This window comes from Marmota marmota, unplaced genomic scaffold (assembly GCF_001458135.2).
Source record: "Marmota marmota marmota unplaced genomic scaffold, marMar, whole genome shotgun sequence".
Lineage (NCBI taxonomy): Eukaryota > Metazoa > Chordata > Mammalia > Rodentia > Sciuridae > Marmota > Marmota marmota.
The window spans coordinates 14125359-14145736 of NW_026000240.1; the positions used below are offsets into that span (position 1 = coordinate 14125359).

The 20378-nt window shown below is 44.7% G+C and overlaps 1 long non-coding RNA gene across 1 annotated transcript in view; it reads left to right on the top strand.

Moving 5' to 3' along the window:
• LOC125613563 overlaps positions 1-2289 on the top strand; it is a 3791-nt gene extending 1502 nt beyond the window's left edge. Inside the window, exon 2 of the long non-coding RNA XR_007344116.1 lies at positions 1634-2289. This is a non-coding gene — a long non-coding RNA (uncharacterized LOC125613563). The remainder of the gene's footprint in view (positions 1-1633) is intronic.
• The last annotated feature ends 18089 nt before the right edge of the window (positions 2290-20378 follow it).

The window sequence follows — 20378 nt, forward strand, 5'->3', positions numbered from 1 at the left end:
CCCCCCACCCCTCCCCCACCCCCCGCACCAGGACTTAAAGGCGTGTTCATCCAGGACAGCTCCTGACAACACAGCTCTGGGGGCTGGGAAATCCTAGGTCAAGGTCAAGGTGGTCAAGGTTGTCAAGGTGGTCAAGGTGTCCGATGAGGGCCCACTGTTTGGTTTAGAGATGCCCATCTTCTCACTGTGCTCTCATATGCTGGAAAGAGCAAGAAAGCTCTCTGGGTTCCTATTAGAAGTGCACTAATTATATTCACGAGGGCTTCACCTCAGGAACTCATTCTTTCCCGAGGCCCATCCCTATAGCCATCCCACTGGTGGTCAGGATTTCAGGGTATTCTGTGGGGACACAAGCAATTGCTCCGTGGCAGTCATGTTTCCTAGGGTACTGCAGACAGGTCTTCATGCCCGAAGGCACACTGGTACTGAGGAAAACATAGAGCTCTGGTGACCTCTCCAGACTCACACCAATGGCAGTGAATTCAATGCCCTGCACCTTTTGAGCAAATAACTCACTTGTTTGCAGTGTGAGTTATACAAGTTTTTGTTTTTGTTGTTGTTGTTGTTTTTGATGCCTCAGCTTGAATTTTGGTGGACACGGGAAACATCTTCCTAGAGGACGAATCTGTCCTCCACTGAACCAGGTCATCCTGGATAAATGACCTGTCCCTCCCTCAAGGAGCCTGCCTATGGTCTACTTGCCAGCCTCCCCACCCACTCCTTAACCAAGATGATCATTCCAGTAGCAGGGTGACAGTGCACAGTCAGAACACAGATGAACCTGATAGAACATTCTTTATTTCTCTATGAATTAATTCAGTGTGGCCCTTAGAGCCATGTCTTCATGTCCTTGGCATAGATTAGAGTTCTGACTCAGAATTTACCCCTTCCCTCAGAGAACATTACACTAGATCATTGCCATGACTTTAGAGTGTGCAATCTTATGTTCATGTCCTACTCTGTCACCCCTGTCCCCCTGAGGAAGGATTGTCCCACCTGCTCTGTCTCCATCTAACATCTTGACTTCTGGTGCAGACGTTCCTAGCCAAGACAACCTGTGGTCTTCTGTCAATGAAGTGTTCACACAGGGAATTTCACATCCCAATCACACACACACACACACACACACAGAGAGAGAGAGAGAGAGAGAGAGGGAATTGGATCCACAGATTGGATCCTGGGATCTCCCCACCTTGGATGTGGCCCTCTGGAGATGCTGGTCTCCTGAGATCCAGCCAAGTCCAGCACGAGGTCTGCAGCTCAGGGTGAACACCCAGATCTCAGGACACAAAGCATCAATGCTGATCATCTTGCCCTCAAACCTCAGTGACTTCCAAGCCTGCCTTCCAGGGTCCTGGGAACCTTGTTAGATATTCCCCAGAGCCTTGGGAGGATAGAGCGTAAGTGTGCTTCTCTCTCAGGTGTTAAAAGCTTATTGTAAGAATGGACTTAACCTAAGAAGGGCCTTAGCTTAAGCAACTCCATTTTGAAATAAACCTACAGTCCCCACCTAGCATGCCTACAGAGCCTTCCAGTATGATCATCAGGCATGGTCTGATAAAACAAGTCACTTTCCATAACGCTGATGAAACTCAGAGTAAAGTCTCTGTCATTTGCCTTCACCCTGATAAAGACAAAAGATGAGAGATCAGGACGAAACCACCAGACCAGATGGCTTGACCTCAGAACAAAAGACGTCACTGAGAAACCTGGGAACAGCTGATTGGGATTGAAATAGTGGTCAGAAACCCCAAAATTTAGCATAAGCGATGGGGCAAATGAACAGATATTCAGCCAGCCGACACTGATGCCCTCATGCCGAAGAGCCTGATGAGGACCTGGACTGACATCCCAACTCCTCTCATCATTTTCCTGATCCTCTGCATTGTCCTCACCACTCTCAAACTCTACAGCCACATCTTGACCCTGGTGAGAACGGCGACTTCCCCGTATGACCCTCTCCTCAGCTGGCCGTCAGCTCCACAGCAGGAGAAGCCTCCATTGGTGCCTGACCTGATCACCACGGTCTGAGTGAGTGGGCATCTGCTGGACTTAAGGCTTGAGGCTCGAGACTTTAGATCTGGCACATGGGCTTAGCATGCAGAGGGAATGTCTGTCATGAGCCTTCATGATAAGGTGTGTTTGCAGTGCTTAGAATTAAGCTAGAATTGTTTGCTGTCATTATGTCTCTTGCAGTGCCCAGCATTAAGGATTGTCGTTTTCTTGATTAAGATCCTATAGAGTGGAGTTGTATTGAGTGATGGAGTGAATAAAGCATGGGAAAGGCCAGAAGTGCGTGGACATTCTTTATTTCTCCCCCTCAACTGCATAAGTTACACCTTTGCCCATCGCGACACTTATAGACAACATAAGTTTAACAATGTTATTTTATATAATTATATAATATAAAAGATTCATGAATTAGGTGTCACTCAAAACTGGGAAAAGCTCAGAGGGTCAGCTCCAGTGGCATGAGCAGTGGGCCTGGCTGGCTGTGAGGGGGAGAGGAGACTCACCACCGTGAGGTGTTGGCCTTGGGTGGTGTTGATGTCGAATGGCCTTTGGCTTGCTCATGCGGAAACACGGGCCCCAGTGCCATCTCTGCCCATGGCTCCTTCATCACTTCAACACAGGCTGTGCCACTGTCCCGTCCACTGCTGGGAAGGAACTAGCCAGGCTCCATGGGCGGAACGGAAAGCAGCCTTATTCTTCTCTGGAGGCTGCCCTGCTCCCCGCTCCCTCTGCTTCCATCCCTGACACCCCCTTACAGGAAAATCAGTCACATCAAAAAGTCTCAGACCAGTAACTAAGCTGTAGCCCCCTCCAAGAATTAAGTCTCCAAACTCGATTTCAGGCCGCGCCTTTCATCTCAGGCAGCTGGAGCTTTCTGCAGGTGGACTCCAATGGCAGGAGGGGGCTGTGGCCTCCTTCTTTCTTCCCTTATGCTGTCGGGTCCAATGGCCTGCTTCTCATTCGGTGGGAGGGGAGCAGGAAGCTGTTGCTCGGCTGGCTTCTGCATGGCGTACCTTCGTTCTGCTAGTACAGATGAGTAGAGCCAACACTTTTTGGGGGAGAAGGGAGTGGCCCTCACTCCCATATTCCATTTCCCTGTGTCATCTATGAGGGTCCCATCAGGCCTGCGGCTGCTCTGGCAATACCCCTGCAGGCCCTTGCAGCCAAGAGCTCCTCACACATACCTAGGGCTTCCTGCAAAGTGTGGTGGGTTGCATTGTGTCTCTCCAAAGAAGATATGCTCAAGTTCTGCCCTTGGGTGCCTCAGAACAGAACTTTATTTTTAAATAAGGCCTTTGCAGAGATAACAAGTTAATATGGAGCCATCCTGGATTAGGGTGGGCTCTAGCCCAGGTGTACACAGTGAAGAAGGCTGTGTGGCAGAGACTGGAATGCCAAGGACTGCTGCTCACCACCAGGAGCCAGAGGACAGGCCCACCCTCTGAGCCCCACAAAAGAGCCAGCCCACCAGCACCATGGCTTAGGACTTCCAGCCTCCAGGGGTGTGAGAGCAAATTCCTCTTGCGATGGGTCCAGTTTGCAGTGCTTGTTACAGCAGCCTGGGAAACTGCACCAGCTCCTTAGACTGAGCACCTCAAGTGCAGATCCTACAGCCTCTCCTTGCATCACCCTGCCCGGCGTGGCCCTGCCAAACAAGTCACTTCACTACATAGAGAGTGACGGAGTGAGTGATGACCAGCCAGCTGGACAGTTTGCTTTTTGCTTTACAACATCATCTTGTACAAAAGAGCTCTTCAGTGATAAAGCTCGAATTTTTTTTTTTTTTTTTTTTAAGTTCAGAGAAAGAAAGTGGTCATGGTATTAGTTGTTGCTCTAATCCCAGCCACTCAGAGGTTGAGGAAGGAGGGTAGAGGCCAAGTCCAGGTAACATAGGAAAACCTTGTCTCAAAACAAAACTTAAATAATGGCTGAGGGTACAACTCAGCAATGGGGCACTTGCCCAGCGTGTATGAGGCCCTGGGTTCCATCCCCAGCACTGCACACACACAAACAGGTGTATTATTATCTGTAATTAAAATAAATCCTTGTTGACTACCTGTTAGTTAAATAATGCAATGATTCAAACACTTCTCGGTTCTTACACACTGCCCCTATGTAAAGAAACCTTCCTTTAAAAACAGGAATACATAAAATTAGAGTCTGTTGGAATCTGAGTGCCTTATTTTTAAAAAAGAAAACATCTTGGATAATGTTAGTAGCTGGTAAGTAGTGTTAATCCACAGGAGAGCAATATCCTTACTTGCCTTCCTACTCTCTTTCTCTTTGTCTCTAAATTGTTTTCAAATGAAAGCATCCTTGTCTGGAAGGTCTGCCCTGACCAACTCCTCCAGAAAATCCACACTCTCATGCAAAATGGTCACTGCGACTCCTCAGGCAGCCGGCTTCCTCCTCTCTGTGCCATTGACCTCCTGTCTTGCTCCTGTCTGTGGTGAACATGCCAGTCTGATCAGACTCCTGAACATTGACCTTATATAAGCCATGTGTACCCACACAGGAGGGGACTGAGGTCGGCCTGTGCTGCAGAACATCAGTGTCCACTCAGCCTGGTGGGCTGAAAGGACCAGGACAGACAGACCAGGAACACAGACCTTCAGCCCTTTCTTCTCCCTAGTCCTCAGAAAATGTGATTACAAATTAACAGCCCCAAAGGCAGGAGCGTCACCTGCCCAGAGATGCTTAAGCCCTTGGGCAGTCTGTTCTTGAACCAGCCCACAGGTGCTGAGGGGAAATCGCACTCGTGATCCCTGGAGTTCACAGGATAGAAGATGCAGCCTGAGAGGGTGATCTAATTGGTAGGGGAGAACTAGGCTTGGTGGATTTGTGTATCCACCAGGAAGCTGGGTCATCGATGTACATACTTTTAATTAAGGAAGTTTGAGAGGGTTCTTTATCACATGGGTAAACAATTTCTTAGAGTAATAGAGAGGTTGTCAATGATTCTTTTATGTTCAAAAAACTCTGTATTGTGCTGTAGGTCAATGAGAAGCTGTGGAAGGTGAGATCTGTTCAATACTCGTGGCCCGAGGTCTGCAGAAATTTCCATAATATAAGGAAGAATTCTGCAGGGACAAGAATGCTAAACTGCAGACTACTTTTTCTCCTGGCTATCTCTTTTCCTCGGCCTCATCTTCCACAAACATCCCCAACAACGTGGATTGTTAAACTGCCTTCTTCTAAATAAACCCAGAGATTAAAATTAAAACTTTGGCCAATCAATCTTAATAATAATAAAAAAAATCGATTTGAGTTCCCATCAGTAGGGGGGAAAACTGTGTGGATAAAATGTGATTTTTCAATGCAACATGGAAGAAGCAGCTGTGTTTGAGCATCTCCTGCCCTGGGATCTTGAACTGGAGCTCTGTAAATGCCTAGTGAGCTGCCTGGCCTTTTGCCCACTGCCTGGGCCATTCCTTGCCTGGCATTTATTTTTTCAGTCCACTGTTGTTCATAACCAATTGCTATTGGTACTCTAGTGGTCAAATAAATCATACAAAAAGAATCACATTTTCTTAGTTTTCTCCAAACTGTGGTTGCAAATCCAAGTCTTCAGTCGACTTGGCCCATTAAAAAAAAAAAAAAAAAGCTGTTCTTAATAAACAAAGGCATAACATAGAAGATTTCACACAATTTACAATCTGATGAAGATCAGCTTAAATCAGCTTAAAATCAAGACTTCTAACACCAGAGCAACGGATTCCATTCATCTATGTTTGATAAAGTATTTCTCCTCCGTCTCCACCTTGCTGACACTTCTGTAACAGGTAACTAAGGGGCTGAGGCAGGGAGGTCCTTTTCCTGGCTTTGCTGGCTTGGAGACACCCCCCCCACCACTTTTTTTTTCTTTCTGTGTCATGCATCATACACCTGAGGACCTCCCTGCCTTTTGGGTTTCAGAGACAAGAAAATCTCAACCCAAGGATAAAAGCATAAACCAGCAGGTCTTTGCTTTCCCAGCTTCTTTATGGAGTGTGAGCTCATAACACGGCCAAGAATCAGACTCCACCACACGACAGCATCAGGAGCCAACCTGCAGAGAAGGACATGGCGTGGACCACTTCCTGGTGAGATGATGACTGGTGGCTACAGGGTCAGAGTGCTCCAGGAGCCACGTGCATAGGCTAAAATGGATCTTCTCGTGCAGGGTGGGTGTGGCCAGGGTTTTCTCATCGGGCCTTCTCTGAGACACAGCTGGGGCTGCTGCTTGGCCCTCATGGGGTTCTTATAGCACCCAGTATTCTCCCTATATCCGTTTCTCCACTGAAATCAGCCGGAGCTCTGTTGCTTGCAACTAGGAGCGTGGATGTTCATAAATAAATATCAGCACCTCCTCTGCTCTAACTGCTGCGAAGGGTATGGAAAATTTTCATTTATATCCCCTAAGGGAATGTTGTTACTGAATGCTGATTGCTTTCCTTTAGTCTAAATTAATTAAATGACACAGTATCTATTGTAGAAAACAAACGAAGATCATTTTACACAGTAAATTGTAAATAGTGATTATAATGTGTGATCTTTCCAGAGAAATAATAGGAAACAATGTGTTCATTCAGACAGCTGCGGCTGGAAATTGCAAGGCTGTCCTGTACATGGTAATCCATTTCCTCCTCCCTCCAATGCCTCGAACTCCTGGATGATTTAATAACCAAGTGTCAGTAGTGAAATCCAGGTAGGGATAAGGCTAGGAAACAAGAAGTGTGCATCCTGCATGAATGTTCTCCATAAAACAGGAAAACAAGAAACCTAGCTGTTGTTTCTGTTTTGTTGAATAAAATAAAAGGCCATTCTCCATGCTCAGCTCCATCTTCTTGTGTCCATGCAAAAGCTGGAGAGTTAGGATGCAAGGGTGCAGCTTCTCTTGAAGCAACTCCATGCCTTGAGATCTTGCTTTTCTTTAGAGCAGGCTGTGGAGAGAGGCTGTTCATAAGGGGGGTCAGTGGAAGTCCCTGTCTGTCACCTGGAGACCATGTCCTCCCACCTGTGCATCATCTGGACTATTCTCATTTTGGACATTTGTTCAAATGGTCTTCAGCATCTGTAGGCTTCCTGACCAGGCCTTCTCTGTTGCCTTGGTACTAGGAGCAAACTTGGCCCTCAGAACACGTTTATTTATTGAGTGATAAGTCCAAAGAACTCATGGACATATACTCAGACTATAACTGAACTTTGGGGAAAATGACATAATGATATAAGTATCCACCCTCCTGAAGATGGTTTGGATGTGGGGCCGACTGAAGAATGAGAAGCCTGTGATGAGAGTGTTTGATGTGAGGACATGAGGACGGGCTAGGGGAGAAGGGAAAGAGCAGAGATTTCCTCCTCCTCCCAAGGAAAGCAAAATCCAGGTTTTAGGCAGATAGCAAGTCGGCTGGTTGGTTAGTCTGTCCATCCTTCTGCTTGGTTTGCTCCTTGCACAAAAAGCACCAGAATAGACAAGGGCAGTTCAAGTCCGAGACGTTTGCTGTAATCAGCACCTTCCGCCAATGAGCAGGGCGTGAGAACTGGTTTATCAATGCTGTTCAACATTCACCAAGAGCCTGCTAAGCTCAGAGCCCAGCGCCCTCCAGAATATGTTAAGTCATGCCATTCTCACTATCTAATGTGGCTGGCAGGTAGCCGTGAGGAACATAAATCCTAGGCCTCCTTAAACCATCCCCAGTGCTGCTGGATATAGCATCAGATTCTTTTTTGGATACAAAAGTGAGGGATGGCACTGCTACTCATTTGCAGTGCATTTCCCACCTTCAATACTCAGGTTTACATGCCTGGGCAGTGAGGGGCAGGCGGGGTGCCCAGATTGGACGAGGTGGAGGGAAGCTGCTGAGGTGTGGTTACACCAGGTCAGTTTAGGCCTCTGCTGTCCTCCCAGAACCTGTCCAGGCTCTTGGAAGACAGTGCTCCCTCACAGCCCCATGCTAACCCTGAGAGGCCAGATCCAGGCCTTTCTGCCTCTTTTCTGTACGTTCTACCCCTCTGCCCGCTCCTCCTGTTCCCTCAGATGTCTCTCCAGCTGCACCTTGGCAGGGTTTTGTGGGGAGCAGGCTTTGGATAGCCTCGCCTGGAGCTGGAATCTATTCTGGACAACCCCACCTCCACCCAGATGCTTTTGGGGGGGCTCATTCATTGGTTTTACCTGTGCCTGAAAGACAAATCACTTTCCTGGTACCCAGCTTGCCCCTGAAAAGCAGAAGGCAGTAAAGTAGGTTCCAAGTGGACACAGAGAGAAAATATTCAATCATTATCCAGGTAGTTGTTAGGAAATGGGTACACTCTGAATCTAGAATGTTCCCCAAAGGCTTGTGTGTTACAGCTTGGTCGACAGCCTGTGGCAGCTTTTGGGAGGTGGTGGAGGCCTTAGGATATGGGGCCCAGTGGAAGGTCCTTGGTAGCATGCCCTTGAAGGGATTGGCTTCCTAGACACCTTGAGGTGAGCACTCTCCTCTGCCACACACGCTCCCCACCATGATGCTCTGCCTTGCCACAGTCCCAAAGTGATGGGGCCAAGTTGTCATGGACGAAGCCTCTCAAGTTGTGAGCCAAAATATATCTTTCCTCCTTTTAAGTTGTTTTATCTCAAGTATTTTGTCATAGCAATGGAAAGTTGACAAACACAGAAACCTAGTAGGAAAACTCTTTGGGCTAACTTTCAGTGTGTGGAATAAATTAATCCTGAGACCGCAAAGAACAGAAACTGTTTATTTAAGGTGACTATGGGCATCTGTGTGTACTTGGCTATCTTATTTAAACTTCACAACAGCCCTGGGAATGTTTCCTATTCCAGCATTTAAGGGTAAGTAAATCAGGCTCAGAGAGATTTTGTGTTTAAGAGTCTTCAGCATAGGGTCAGTAGTAGACCCAGGTAAGGCCATCCAAAGCCATGTTCATTCCTCCCCCATTACCACCATTGCATGGTCCACTTCCTCTGTTCAACAAGAGACGAACATTTACATTTGCATCTCAAATGTCAATATCTGCCAAGGATTTATCACCTGAAAATTAATTATTATACACATTCATCTCCGTCTACTTGACCTCATGTAAGCATGAGTTACTTAGCTGTATTACAAGCAAACCTCTTCTTACCACACTTGACCGACCGTCGGGAGGCTGGAGTCCCAGGAGTTCTATGAGGGTGGCATGGGTTGAAGGACTGACACAAGACAGGTCAGAGGTCCTCAGTAAAGGGTCCCACTGAATCACTGGCTTTAACTGGAATTTGAATATTTGCATTGCAAATCGGGAGCCCAGTTGCTGGATTCTGATAACTGTGGGGAAAGGCACTATTTCAATTAGGCCAACAGTTCAAGTCTTTGAGTTGGGAGTCGGGGCAGCATGTGATTTTAAAGAAACCCGCAGCGTTCTTCAAAAAACAGCAACATCTGTTTATAAAAGGAAAACAAATGAATTAAACCTTCTGAACACTCCCCTATCCCATCGCCCACTTGAGAAGTGAGAAAACAAAAAACCAACACCCGTGTCTCTGGGTTATATGTGGGAGGGATTGCTAGAACAACCCTAAGCGATCATCTAGTACAGTGCAGAACCTCCCAAAGCCAGTGATAAAATCGCAACATGGATCTCTTGCCTCCTCTCTGAGCAAGTGCTGTGGTCACATTTAAGGAATCAAGAAGTATCTTTTAACTTTTAAATCCATTTCCTTCCTTCGTGTTGGGTTCCCTACCTCTAATTTTCTAAAATTCTAGACTTCCAGGCATACAGCTGTAGTAGTTATTCTAGAAAAAAGATGAACCCAATGTCGATGAAATCAACATGTAATAACAATGAAAACATACTAGCTCATAAGTCTATTGAATTTATTGAGTTTCCAGGAACTGTGCTTACATAATGAATCCCGTGCCTAATTAACTAATCAATCTCCATTCCAATTCTTGCATTTATTCTCTCTCCCAAATCATCCTCCCCGTGATCTGTTCTCAGTGTAGGAACCCTTCCAAAGACCTCAAGCATCTTTTCCCTTCCATTGTTTCCTAAGGTTTGTATGGAAAAATTAAACAAATAAACAAACATACAAAAAACACTAAGAGCAAATAAACACAGCATTTCTTCAGTCCAGATCAATGAGAATAAGGGATATGGCTGTATTTAAGCAAAGTACAAACCTTATATATGCATGCAGTAGACACACCTGTGCTAATGTCTCTGTGGCTCATTTCTGTGTTTCATCTTTTATAGCATTTATAAAATATCTCTGTAAAACAACATATCTTCACTTTGTGGTTTTATAATTGTAAATATTACATAAGATGATATCTAGAACAATAGCAGACATTTTCAAATGAAAAAAGAAGAATCACTCATAATTCTGTGAGGTAGGAGTTCAGGTACACCAAGATGGCAGAGATGGTATTAGAAGCCGCTGGAGGACAAGACAAGGAGATGAGTCCTGTCCCTATTTACAATAAATCCCATCACCATGACAACTCTGCTGCTGAGGACTTATCACCATGACAACTCAAATTTTAAAATGACCAATGGGGGTAACATGGGCAGTATTCTAATTAGGTTTTCTAAAGTAACCAATGGGGAGTAATGAATTGGAAAATTTTCGAATCAGGTAACATAAGATAACCAATGGGAGAAAATGAATCAGGCCTGCATAGGGAAGAGAATGCCCCACAGTTCAGGATCTAAGACCCTAATTTCCAGACATTGGGGCCTTGGGCATCAACCTGATCCCTCTACTTTACCTAAAAGAGTGTTGTCTTCACCTTCAATAAATCTTTGCTTTACCTATTGCTTCTGTGTGTCTTGTTCAATTCTTAGTTCAGGACACCAAGGACCTGGATTTCAACTGGACATCCCAATCGTAACAATTCCACTTAACAAATGGTGTTTTTCCTTTTTCTCTCTGATGTCTATATGCATGCATAGTATTTTACATAGCTTTAACAATTCTCTAAGACACATTTTGCCATTTCTTATGTCACCTATCATGAAGTGACATTTTCACACACACTGTAGACTATCCACAAACAAATCCACCTTACTTGTCTCAACCCTGATGCCTCGAGAGGATGATCTAATTATTCCTAAGAGCCACCATTGCTGGACACTTTTGGGACTCCCACTTTGTGTACTACTCACAGTGGTTTCTTTTATGTATCAGCTTGTTTGGGCCCTGATGGTCACCTTAATCCTTGTTTCTTAGTGTGTTGATAAATGTGTCTCTGGATGAGATGAGCACTCGAATCCATGGACTGGGTGAGGCAGAGGGCCTTCCTTGAGTGTATGGCACCACCTGATCTGCTGAGGGTCGGGAGGAGGGAACCCCTTGAGCTGGAAGTCCCATCTCCTCTGCCTCTGCCCTCAGACTGGTGTTTGCACCCTCAGCCTCCAGGCTCAGACTGAGCTGCACCACCAGCTCTGCAGACAGCAGACAGGGGGATTTCTCCACCTCCATGGTCACAAGAGTCAATTCCTTGAGTCATGTACACACACACACACACGCACATGCACACATGCACACATGTACGCACGCACATGCACACCACTGGTTCTTTTTCTCTGGAGATTCCTGACTGATGCACTATTTTTGAGCTTACTGTGAAGATTTTCATCCCTCTCAGGTGTGATAAATCCTTCCATACTGAGAGTGGGTTTGATTTTTGGATTCCATCCCATCTGTACCAAGTTTGATAAATAATATTGAAGTTGGCTAGAAAATCAAGCAAAAGCAAAAGGCAATGTAGCTGGTGGATAACCTCTCGAGACACTGAATTTCTTTAGTGACACATAGATTAGCTCCAAAGATCATTTATAAAGGGAGTTTCTACCATGATTTAAGAAATGGCAGAGTCAGTGTATCAGGGTGGTCTCCTGCTGACCAGGCACAAGGGTTCAGTGTCGTGAAGAATCTCATATGATTTGTAGAAGCAGTTTCACTAATTCACAGCTCAATTTCCAGACCACGTGTGGCTACTGGCTGCGCCGTGCAAGCAAGAAGAGCTGCTCTGGAGGCCCTGGGTTCTAGGGAGACACCCCAATCCTCTCAGTCCCAGGTTCATGCATCTGCCCTAGAGCAACCAGGCTCTTCTCAGACTTGCTCCATCCAGTAAGATTTGCTTATTCTTTGTGATTCACTTTGGTCTTGTGGGGCCTGCTCATCTGTAGAATTTTGTGTAAAGCCCTCAATGCGTGGAACTCAAAAGATCACCTTGAGTGTTGGCCTACACCAAATAGCCTTTGGGAAATGGTTTCTCCTCTCACTGCGGTCTCTGGTGCTTCTCTGTTGGCTCCTCCAGCTGCACTCTCCTGGGGTCTGCCTGCTCAGGGTCCGGCAGGGGTCTCTGAGGAGCCCTTCCTACCCTCTGGCTTCTTGTCAAGTCTGTTGGATCAGAGGCTGCAGAGAGAGAGGCTGGGGTGTGTGCCCCCACACCTGTATGCACACACATGAGCACACACACTCCCTCTGAGGCTTGGTGTGGCTGTGGCTGTGTTCCTGCGTGGCCTGTATCCCACTAGGTGACAGCTTTGCCTCTTCCTAGTTTCAGCCTCTGGTTTTGCCCTTGGTCTGAGGGTGGTAATATCCTCCCAGGGTTGCTTCAACTCCGTGCCCCCACTTAGATGTCTGGACGTAGTCCTTCCAAAACACTCCCTTTAATTAAGCCTTTCCAATGTGCTGTTTCCTGTGGGGATCCTGTCTGGTGGAGTTTTCTAATATGTATAAAACTATGTGTGACAAGTTGAAGTTCAGGTCCCGTCAACCCTACTGTGCCCTGTACCTCTGGCCATATGTTTACAGTCACACACTTGCTCAAAGATCAGTAACCTGCTTTCCTAAGGAGGCCTTGACTTTCCATTTTATTATTGTAAAGTCAACCTAAAATGACTTTAATGCTCAGTCGTCATCATCCATTATAAGAAACTGCTTATTCAAAATATTTGGCTTGGATTTGGCAAATGGACCCTGAAGTCAGTTCCTTTTATCCAGGCCTTATTTAAGAACCTTGGGATTTAAAAGCCTATAATTAATCAGGCCCCCTTTCTTATTTTCCTGATTCATGAAGTCCACCTTGCCCCCTCCATGTCCCCGCTGGCCTGTCTGCAGGTTTGTCAGCCCGCCTTACTGGATCCCATCCATCTGGCCTCTCTGACGACCACTGGGATGGAACTGGACACCTGTGGCATTCTTCTTTTTGAGTAATCACATCAACGAGTTATATTAGCTGTCGTATTAAAGCAACTCTCTGCTAAACCCTGGTAATATGAGAACATCGTCGCCATCATCTCTTTTTTTGGCTGGGCCATGCCATCTCCTTAATGTTTTTGTCTCCTTAATCCAAACTGGGATAAAATGCAAGAGAAGAAACAGAAGGGAAAGGGGATTTCAGAAAGGTTAATATTTCATTTTTGGTATGTTTTTTTCCTCGCTACCCCACACCCCATGAAATAAACCCAAGTACATTAAGCAGAAATCTTGTGGGGCTACTGACTGGTGACCTCCTGGGCAACTGCAGCTTTTCTTAGGAGGTGAGGACAGTCTGCTTTGAGAAATCAGACTCACCTGGGAAATCACGGGAGGTGGGTGGCCATACACGTAATTATCCTGTCAATTTTTACCATCTTTGTCCCTTCTCCAACAATATTAGACAAGAATTAAAATAAATATCAGTGGCTTAGTTAACTGCCATATTTTATTACTCAACTAAGATGAAAAAGTAAGTGGTTTCCAGCTTTTCATCTCCAGAAACACAGGTACCAGCCATTTTACCAGATTTGAAAGGCATGTTTACAAAAAAATGCCTGGGATTGCAATTTTTCCCCCATTTAAAATGGATCAAATACATTCGTCTCTCAATGTCTCGTGATGCCAATATATTTCTCGATGAGTGTGATTTGAAAATAATAAATGCAGATTTCATAAACTGATGTCACCTGTCATAAATTCAAGTTTTCCAACCTTGTTAAATTCAGACTCTTGCCGCTTGGCAGTGTCATGGTCTCCACCATCTCCCTGCACTTGCCCTGAAGGCAGGAAGATAGGAAACAGGAAAATCAAACTGAGACATAGATGAGAAGCCAGAAGAACTTGAGTGGACCACTTCTGCATACAAAATTCAAAGTAGCAACTCTCTATTCATATGCACTTACTTTTTCCTCCCGGGTGACTGGCTGCGGAGGAAGGTTTTTGGTTAACAACAGTTTTAAGAAAAAACAAAATTGAGTAAAAAAAAAAATGCATCAAATCAAAAAGTTATGTTTTGATAGTTTTTTCTCTCCTTTTCTTCCCTCCCCTTCCTCCCTGCATACATCCACCCTTTCTCCCTCTCCTCCACTCTCCCTCTTTTCTGCCCACCCCTCCTTCCATTTTTATTCAGTAAAGTAGCCAATGCCAGAACAATGAAAAATAATAGAATTATATAAATAGGAACACTGGGAAAGAATTGTACTCCTTGGAAATATATCAGTTAGATACCAGTCACAGCATCTTGAGTATCAGGCCCTACTTTGCGTGTGGGGAAAGGGTGGCTCTATGTTTGGCGTGGCCCGCTAATGTCCCATTAGAGTGCATGCAAAGATTGGATTTCCGCTCAGCTGGCAGACCACTTCTGCTGCTTTTAACAGCGGCTGCTGCAGCTACCACCCCTGCTCTGCCTTCCTTGGTGGAAAGTTGGTTTGGTAGACTGCCAGCTCCAGAGATGACTTCTCTAGTAATGGGGATGCCTGGGGCCACGGAATTACACACGGGATCATCAACTCCTGTCTAAATCGAACAACTGCAATTGCTGTAGTAAAATAAAGCCTTTATAATTAAATGCTTAAAAACAACTGAGCAGAGAAAGGGAGGCAGGAAATCTCTCTAATGAATGAAATTCTAAACAGATGATGTCGTCTTCTCACTTTCAGCAATGCATTTATCACACACAAGACAAAGAAATCCTACTTTGCTCTTTCTCTATTGGAAAACACTCTATCATGGGCTTAAACACATCAACCCTGGGATCAGCCCAAGGGGTGCAGTCCTATGGCAGATGGAGAGTATCAGCATTTGCTCCCACAATATCCCCACATTTCTGGTGGCGTAGAAGTGCACCATGGGAGTGGGCTGGGGCCGAGGTCATCCACCAAAGCAGCAGAACCCTCCAGAACAGATACTTCTGTGATTTCTCCATGAAGATTCCAGGATGTGGGATTCCCTAACTTGCCTCAGAGGTCCTTTCTAGCCTCACACCACCTGGACACGTGCTTCTGTCCAGGTTCAAGGAGGATCCATTTCCTGTCCTCTGCACCTCTGAGAAACAGAAGACCACCACTTCCCTGCCGCACCCTCATTTTCACCTTCTCCACAAGATGAGCAGGAGGGAGGTCTGATAAGATGACCTCCAGCCCCTTTGCCTCCAACATTCCAACTCCCACTCCCTGATATTTTGGCTTCTCTTGCAAAGCAAGTAAGCCTCTTCCTGAAGACAAAGTCCTGCTGCCCAGGAACCTCTGGTGTTGAATGAATAAATAAAGGAGTACACACCTGCTTTTTCTAAACCCGTTAGCTCAACCAAGCAGTTGAGTTTGCCTTGATTCCTTTTTCACTGAACTATTTTTCATTGTAAAAACCATGAAGATAAAGATGTATGGTGAAAAGAAAGTGGGCACATTAATTAGTTATATAAGCTGGAACAAGGTGCTTAAATTCTCTGTGGCTTAGATTTTTTTTAATCTGTATTAATGGAAATGACCTCAAGGGTTATTTCTTGGTGTATGTAATACAAGAGCCTTGGGAAAGGGGTTAGGGGGACACAACACAATTTTGCCTTGTCTCTGAGGCCATCCTGAGCCACTCCATTCTTTTCAAAGGACAGTGCAATGGAGACTGCTATTTTCCTTCCCGATTTGCATATTTTCCATCCTTTTCATAACAAGCTGGGCAGCTAAGCTGAGCCTCCCTGGCAGCTGGACCTAAGTGAAAAAGTAATGCCCACAAATGTAGGCCAAGGGTCCTGCCTCACCTTCCAGAGGTGTCCTCAAGGGAGGATGACACTCTTCCTCCTTCCTCTTGGAACATGGAGGTGATGGCTGGACTTGAACTTGAACTTGAACTCCAGAGAGAAAGGTCACTCGTAGGGTAACAGGAGAGAAAGCTAAAATAGCCCAGGTGACTCATGAAGGTCTTTGGGGGCTTCACCTACCTACCCACAGACTTCCTTGTTGGAGAAGTAAATTTCTGTGTATTGATGTCACTATGATTTGAGCATTTCTTATCCCCTGCAGCCAGGCCCAGAAGGTAACATCAAGTGAAAAAAATAGGTGTTCAACTTTAACTTGAGATAATAAATAATTAGTATATGTTTCTTAATTATTTATACATTATTCTTTCCTGTTAGCTTTGACTACAGTGAAGCCACAGAGAGGGCTCACTCTTAATTTGTTATACCAATGTTTCTGTTTAGTCCTTGTAACCAATCTGCATTAAATTCCATCCTCTTTTTACCCTCTTAGTTTAATTAGTTTTTTTTGAATTAATTTTTCTAAGGTGTTCAATATTATTAATTCATAACAATTTAGGAAACAATGCAGTAGTATTGAATAGCCTTTGGAGTTTGAAGGCCCAGACTAACTCTGGTCCTACTTTAACCTAATAGTTATATGATCTTAAACAAGTTCATTCACTTCTTTGAGCCTCAGTTTTATCAATAGGAAATCAAGGTAATGATAATCCTGACTTACTTCTTTGCATATGGTAAGAGTCAAGAGGAGAATTTATGTGGAAATATTTTGTAAAAGATAAAGCACCATATAAATGCTGGTTCTTATGAATAATGTTAGAGTCTTTGAATGTAAAAAGCACCTTTCAAGTTTCTTTATCCACACAGATGTTGAACAGCACCTTAAGAGGAGCTTACCTCTGAAGATCCCAATATATGGACGTCTTCTGTCACATTTTTGTGGGTAGAATGAATCCTCAGTTGCAGAACTCACTGTAAACATTAGTAAATTAGAATAATTGCCATGGACTCAGTATCTCTTGCCTTGGGGTTAAAGGTAGAGGATAACATTTGAGAACTTGAACTCTAAACAATGACTGAGAGTCTTCCTGCTCTTGGTTCTTTCTGTCTCCTTTCTCCATTCCATACACGATGCTGGTATGGAATCTAACCAGGTTGCCCTTGGAGAATGTGATAGAGAAGTTCAAGTCAGTCTCTTGCAGCTTGCCAATCATCTGGAACATGGCTGAAGGCATTGGTAAAAATGGAGATGACCTCTACCCCTTGCTATCCAGGTGGGCAACATAGCAAGAGTTACTCAAGCTCAGTTTTCTGTTCAGAACTGTATTGGTTACTGCTTTTCATTTTCTGATAGTCCAAGGACCTTGTTTTAACTCCCTAAATGAACTGGAAATATCCATTTGATTCCTATCAGCTTCAAAAAAATTCCAGTTACAAAGAAGTTTCTGATGATGAATGTGCCTTGGGTGAATGTGCCTGTGTACCTCTTCATATTGGGAGTTTACTGAACCTGCTGCACTGAGGCACCCTGTCATGGTGACCATAAACCTCAGTTGCCTGGAATGGCTCTGGTTTAATGTCTGTGGTCTCAGCATAATTATGAATAATGCCCCTCTTACTTAGAAAGCAATAGTAAATTGTATACTGGCTTTGAGGCATTTTATTGTACTGAATGAGAAGAATGGGATGCCTTTATAAACTATAGGCAGGATCCGTTTCCTCAAGCACAGTCTACCCTGTGACCTGTGTGTTTTTAAGCCCTAGGAATGAGCCGGACAGACTAATTCACTCCTTAGGAGAGAAAGGCTTCAAAATACGGCCACTTCTGAACACCCGTATTTAGAAGTTGCCGGGTTTTATAAAAGACCAGACGGGAAATATCCCAGTCTTTGCAGCCTGTGCAGTTCCTATCTCAATTACTCGACTCACTACCGCAGCACAAAAGCAGCCCAACAGTGTGTGAGCTGAGGATGCATCTTGGGCCACAAGATGGTTCAAAAAACAGGAGGAGGCCAGATCTGGCACCTGGGCCACAGTGTACAGAGTCCCCATGTAGCATCGTCATATTTTCTCTTGATAACTGGCTAAATGGAATCCATATTGTCCAGATTTCTTTTCAAGTGTTCAGGGAGCATCAGGCACACAGTTGGCCTTAGTTAGAGAGTAATTAGCATCACGGAGACATTCCCATTTCTTACCAATGGCTTCCACTTCTCCTGTCATCAACATAGCCTACTTCATCCAATGAATTATAGTCCATGCTTAATCTAACAAAGAACAGTGAAGATGCTCCCTCTTCAAATAAAGCAGCACAGATGTGTGTCCTTCGAGCACTGAGGAAGTGACCAGTAACTGGCTTTTACTTTGCAGGTGTCTAAAACATTGTTTTGTATTCAATGTGTATTACAAAGCAGTTTTTGGAAAATCTAATTTAATTCTGTACCTCTATGTTCTTGTAGGCTGAGAAAGGGGGTGTGAATCTACCTTTGGAAAGCACATCTGAAGTGCGTGGATAAACAACTTTGCCTCAGTGGAAGAATTGGAGAGGGGAGAATTGAAAACACACCAGTAGCCAGAACATAGAGGAAAGTCCATTGCCCTGTAAATTGACACAGAAGGAAAGATGTGTGGAAAAGCCTGCAACGAAATAAACACTGAAACTAGACTCAGAACACATGAAAGCACTGGATTGCTTCTTGCTATGTTGAGCATTGCCGTGATATGGTATGGTACACAATGCACGTGTGTGCGTGAGAGAGAGGAGAGCAGGATTTAGAATTAGCAATGGAACGTCAAGACCAGGATACTGGACATACAAAGCCAAGGAAAGTGTTCAGGCAGTGTAAACAGGCGGCATGCCGTGCTGCTGTGACAGTGAGCGACGGGCCCTTGCTGCCTGACCTGGAATGCGAGCCGTCGGGAACATGAGGCTGCCTCTCCTGGAGAGGTAGGCAGAGCCACCGCCGGGGAACATGAAAGCAGATCTAGCTTTGCCTTGCAATGACAGCTGCATATTAATCTACAGAACTTCTAAAAAATCAAAAAGACATTTTTCAGCAAAATACACCCCTAGAGCCTCAATCATAAAGCAGGGGAATAAACTTGAAACAGGATTGATTTCATCTTAAAGGGAATAATTCTTTGAAATGCTACCAACTGTAGTTGTCTTATTTGGTTTTCAATCCTATAACAAAATTGTGCCATATTGTGTCAAATAAGAAGATAATATAACGGCTTTAAACAAATTTTGTAATTATGGGATCAATCAAAAGTGCATTAAGTTTGTGTGCATTTGGGAAGTTATGCTGCCGCATGTTAAGTGACTAAATATCAACCTTCATTTTCACTTCAGTTTAAGACCTTCATTCTAGGAGGGTGATATTTCCCTGATAGAAGTTACAGATGAGCAAGGGCTCTATAAATTTTAGTCATTGTTCTTAAAAAAAAAAATACAAGGCAGTGTCCTCACAGGGCTGATGATATTCAGACAAAAAGAGTCCTGTGGCCTAAGGCCTCTTCCATCAGACGCCCAGTGCAGTGCTAACCTCTGGGCATATTTGGGCTTCAGTGGGACACAGTTCCAGACACAGAGAAAACTGGCAGCTGGTGCTGAGGGATGAGTTGACAACTGGGTCCAATTTGGCTCAATGTTTATAAAACTATTTTTCTCGTATTTCATGTCCCTTGATTGGAATGGCGAGGAGGCTAGAATGACCTTGTAGATGTTCAGAGTCAGGTCTGACTGGAGCAGAAGCCCTGCTCCAACAATTAGGGTTCACTTCCTTCTCTAGACATCAGTTTCCTCTTCTTTAAACTGGGGAAACTGCTAATACTTTTTTTACTATGCTGTTGTGAGAATCATCTAAAATAATGCATGCAAAATACATAGCCCAAAGTCTGGCACGTAAGGGTTCAGGAAAATAGAGCTGTTGATGAAGACCCCAAAGTCCTAATTAACTAAAACCACCCAAGTTTCTGAGTAAGCATGGAAGAAAGGAGGGGCAGAAGATGTTCTCTTGCAGGTGGTTTTATTTTTTCAGCCCCAAAAGCAGAATTCATAACCTTGGGTAGGATTTCAGAAGGCAGAGGGTATGAGCATAGAAAATTGGGACTGCCTGCAAAGTAGTTGCTTATCTTTTACCTCTTAAGTCTTAAGTCACCTTAAGTCCTTTTAACTCCACCCCCTTTTACACTCTTCTTCCCGGAGTGTTCTGTCACTGGCTGCTATATTAACTATTTTGTTGCTGTGGTCTTCCAGCGTGGATTGAGGTGTGTTCAAGCCCGTGACACACGAGCTTCAGAGGTTGACCTACGTCAGTAGAGCTTTTCCTCCCCCTGCTAACATATCCCATGGGAGAAAGTAGGTTTTGGAGCTTTCTATGTTCT